We start from the raw sequence: 5,140 nt of genomic DNA, 5'->3' as shown, positions 1-5,140 counted from the left end.
TCGAGATACAACTATTTGAAAATCTGTAATCTGAGGGAGCAAAAAAATCTAAATATTGAGAAAGTCGCCTTTAAAGTTGTCCAAATGAAGTCCTTAGCAATGCATATTACTAATCAAAAATTAAGTTTTGATATATTTACGGTAGGAAATTTGCAAAATATCTTCATGGAACATTCCCTTCACTTAACATCCGAATGATTTTTGGCATAAAAGAAAAATGGATAATTTTGACCCAAATGTATTGTAGGCTATTGCTACAAATATACCCGTGCAACTTTATAGGTTATAGGCCTGTTTTTTGTTCGGCTCTGAGTTTTTGCTTAGAAAGTCCCAAGTACTGGTTACACTACTAAATTTCAAGATAATTATTTTCACTGGAAATATCTACTACCAAGGAACAAAGATGCTGACAAACTGGTTACAACCTATCATTTTCTCTCTATATATATGGTTTCTCAATTTCAGACTGAAAAGGAGTGACATTACGGAAATATCTTACACCTGAGCGAGTGAAGATAAAGAACAGGAGGAGTGAACAGGTAATTCATTACATGACAACTATCCTATTTAACATTGATGTTTGAATTCTCTTAATGTTTTTATCTTGGTTGCATCTTAAATATGTGTTGTTCACTAACCTGTCAAGAAAGTATTAGTTTTAGATAGACATAAACGGTAGTACTGATTTATGAGCCAATGGATCGTTTGTGTGTCTTGTGTCAATAGTAGGCTATGTAATTCGTCTTGCTGCTATTACAGTATTGCAGTGAAATGGTATGCCAAGTACATCCAAGTTCCATGCGTTTTTACACTTTCAATGACTTTATCTGCAGTTACATAATTGCGACAATGACCGAGTTTATGAGTGAATCATTGAGTAATTCTTTAAACCGATTCATTCAAAATGCTGATTCATTTACAAACGAAACAAGTTGCTGAATTCAGAACCGCATACTACTCTTACGATTTTTACCATATCTTTCTATAGGCTCCCTTTCTAAAATAGTAAGAGTAGCACCACTACAGGAACTACAGCACCACTACTATACAGGAAACACCACTACTGTGTGTTGTAAGTTATTTAAAGAGGTAGACCACCCAAAAATGAAAATTCTGTCAGAATTTACTCACCCTCATGTCGATCCAAACCTGCATGCATTTCTTTCATCTGCTGAACACAAAATAAGGTAATGTGAAGATGGTTGATTACCAAAGAATAAGAGCTCCAGTAGTCGTTGGCCTCCATTGTATGTTTTTGTCCATACAATGCGGTGAGCGTTTTTTTTTTATGTGCAAAATTTAGAGAATGGATATGTTTGTTACATTCAGGAAAGAGGCAGTGTCATGACCCCACGTGAACAGCTAAGGAAGATATCGGCGCTGGGAGAGCAAGGCGCTCTAGATGAGAAACACTGGTACCGACTGGTCAATGGAATGTCTGCTGGAGGTGAGAGTTCATTTGAAAGTGTTCAAAGAACACCTAAACCAGAGCTGATCGCAACCTTGAAGAAATATAGTTGAGAAAGAGCTATTAGGCTACTGACACCTTCATCTATTCCCCTGTGTGAGAAGTAGAGTTACGGCAAAGACAGGAGCTCATGATGAGGAACCAGATGGCCATGGCTCCACAGATCTTGACTCAGGGGCAGCAGAGACTGCAGGGTGTGCCTGCACAGTTTGATCCCCGCTTCATGGAGAGGTCTGTTAGAATGAACACCAATACAACCAAGAGAATTTTTAAGTTTTTAATTGTTCATGGATATTTTAGGTTCAGCTTACATGAACTTTATTGGCATGACAGTAGCTACGTAATATTTCCATAGAAAAAATTAAAATGGCAGTAGTGCAAATTAAACAGAGTGGAAAAAATAAAATGAGTAAGATTGCAGTGAAGTAACTATGCAGTTTAAACTAAGAGTAGAATTTTACAAATTTAAATCTAAATTCAATTTTTATTTGTCACACACAATCATACAAAGTACAGTCAGTGTGCAGTGAAATCATTTTATGACTCTCCATACAAAGAATGAACTAGCACAGAAATAAAATGAACATAGAAACAAAAGAATTAAAAGGAATAAAAGGAACATACAAATTAAAATAAATAAAACTAAAATAAATAAATAAGACATTGGGAATTGGGAAAGAATATAGGAATAAAAAAAGAACATAGGAAGAGAAAAACAACACAATGTAGAAAATAGAAATATAATCATATAACAGTGATGTAAGCTGTGTTAGTTGAATTTTTAATGATGATTTTATCCGTAGGGAACTGGTGCTGCCCACTGAAATGGTATCAGCTGATGCTAGACAAATCCACATGGGTGCCCACCTCGGCCCACCTCTGCCCCCAAACTCCAATGTTATTCCAAGCAGAGGATTCCCTGGCACAGGTTAGAATGAAATTATGTACTGGTTAAATGAAGAGAAGTACAGGGCAAGCTCAGTGAGGAAGAACAACCTAATTTTGCAAATGTTTTCCATTTTGCAGGTTACGGATTCCTTCCAACTGAATCCATGGAGACGGTTGCTAGACGACAAGAGTTAATTCATAAACAGAACATAGCCAGGTAAATTTCAGTGCATTTGCTATACCTATATTCAATGGGAGTAAAATCATACAGACGAATGCAATACAAAGCCATGGAGATCTATCTATCTATCTATCTATCTATCTATCTATCTATCTATCTATCTTTTAATTTTAATTTTGTCCAATTTTAATTACTTTTGTTATGTTTTTATTCACCTTGTAGCTGGCTGTCTTGGTTTATGGCTTATAATGCTTTAACAAAGACTTTCCCTATAGAAAAATTAATGGAAAAATAATATGTAATGAAATACTTCCAGAACCACCACCGCTGAAAAACTGGGCGTGCACTAATTGTAATTTTATTTTTTTTTTTAATGAGGATGGAGATGAATGCTATCCTGCACCAAAAAGAACTGGAGAATGCCCACCAAAAGGGTCTTATTGGGATGGAGAATCCCATGATGTACCAGGGCATCCAACCCAATCCAATGGCCTTCAGGGGACGCCAGCGACTCCCAGATGGTCATGATGTATTCGTCCATCGCAATGCCCTTGAAGACCTGCACGCTAACAGTCTACTCATGTCAAGACCTTACCCACCGATCAGCACACTGCAAAGGGAGCGAGGACGCAGGACCGGCAGAAGGACTGCCAATCATAAGAGCTCAGACAGCAGCATCACTCTCCCCAAAGGCCAATCAGAAGAGAAGAACGTCGAGCAGAGTCCAGGAGCTGCCTCAGGGGAGGAGAAGGAGGTTGAAGGGAAAGGCGAAATGAGCAATGAGGCCACCACCAGCAAACCACACCAAACCAAAGTAGAAACAGAGCTGTCTTCTGGATGCAGTAGGAAAGGTTTTCAGGAAGGAGAGCTAGGGATTCGCAAGGCATGTATTAGTGGACAGGAGGGATGTGCAGAAGTCACCAACTGCAGTGATAGCACCAGGGACAAAGACATATCCAACCCTTGCTCGGCTTTCCAAGAAATGTTTCTGTACCCATCTGCCGCTGGCCCACTCACAGGGATGCCCTACATGCTCCCTGTGCCAGGAAATGGACTTGTATCACTTGGTGTGTTTGTTAGTTTCTTTCTTGTTACTATTATAACACTAATTAATATTTTGAGTGAGTACTTTATTATATTTTCTGTTTTCGTTTTAATTTTAGGAAAAGTTTAAGTAATGTTATGTGCTTTTGTCATATTTTAGTTGTTTTGTTTTGTTTAAATATTTCTATCTAGCTTTAATTTATTTTTATTTCTAGTTTAGTAATTTTAGTATTTAAACTGAAAATATTTAAACAATTTATTTCAGCTGCCAATGCAATTTCTGATTTTGAAGTCTAAGTTTTTCATCTAATATTTATATTTTATTTCTTTTCAGATTTATTTCAATGAATGAAAACATTTTTTATTATTTTATAATAACAACACTGCTCTTTTACTGTTTGTTAGGCACATTTTTGTTAGCCACTATACCAAAATGATGATGCATTCTAGTCATCGTTACCTATTAATTTTTTTTTGTTTTAATTTTCAACTAGGACATCCTAATATGTTTCTTAATGGAGAAGAGATGACTTCATTAGAAGATATTCGCAAGTGGTCAGTTGATGACGTCTACAACTTCATCAGTGAAATACCAAGTTTTTGAATATGCACAGGTAATACAAATGTAAAATGACAAAATGCAATTATAATTTCATAGCTTTAAGTCTCATTCTTTTGTGTGTCACCTGTTGCAGACATTCAAAGACCACATGATTGATGGAGAGACGTTACCTCTTCTTACAGAGGACCACCTTCTGGATACACTTGGTCTAAAGCTCGGGCCAGCACTTAAGATACGATCACAGGTATTCGCCATCTTTCAAAAGGACCAAATTTTATCTCAATAAGCAGGTCAATCATTCAAATTTAATTCATATTAAAATATGAAGTAAAATGAAGTATATTTTGTATATATAAAATGAAATATACACACATATAACTGATTATTTTAAGGGTCCTCTCTACCCTCCAAGAGGTCCTTGGTCTTGAGTTCAAGTTTATTAAAAAATTAACTCATCTAACTGATTTGGTTGTTCTGTTCTCTTTTCAGTTGTCCCGACGGCTGGGTAACATGTTCTACAGCATGATGAACTTGCCTCTGCCCGTCTCCGGGCTGCAGCCTCCGCCTGAGAAAAGCGGTGACAGATCATCAGACATCAGCTCTCCTGTCAACTGCAACAGTGTGGAGCTGCTCAGCAGCCCCAGAGACACAGAGGCTCTTAAATCTACAGAGCCTGTAAGTGAAGCTGATAATCCTTCACCAAGCCAGATGAGTGAGACCACCTGAAAGAGCATGCAGAACTGTTGGACCTCTTTTTTACCTCAAAATCTCTTACTGTTTTGACACCTAATGCACAAGGCACTGACATTTCTATAGTGAATATACTGATCATATATTTTTAAATATTCATCACAAATATATTATGATCCATATTATGCAAAAGGTTCAGAATGTGGTCTCCAACAGAGTTAGATTTTCGAATGCAGGATATTTCTATATATGTATATTTTGTAATATGTTAGCAAATCAATTACAAATAATTTTTGTCCTTATCATT

General features: G+C 36.8%; 1 pseudogene; it reads left to right on the top strand.

The window, feature by feature from the left end:
- The window catches only part of LOC107684397 (sterile alpha motif domain-containing protein 7-like), a 7,575-nt pseudogene extending 2,435 nt beyond the window's left edge, over window positions 1-5,140 (top strand).

Source organism: Sinocyclocheilus anshuiensis, unplaced genomic scaffold, assembly GCF_001515605.1.
Source record: "Sinocyclocheilus anshuiensis isolate Anshui unplaced genomic scaffold, SAMN03320099.WGS_v1.1 scaffold301, whole genome shotgun sequence".
Classification (NCBI taxonomy): domain Eukaryota; kingdom Metazoa; phylum Chordata; class Actinopteri; order Cypriniformes; family Cyprinidae; genus Sinocyclocheilus; species Sinocyclocheilus anshuiensis.
Note: the sequence above shows the minus strand (reverse complement) of the source record. Positions and strands in the feature narration are given on the sequence as shown.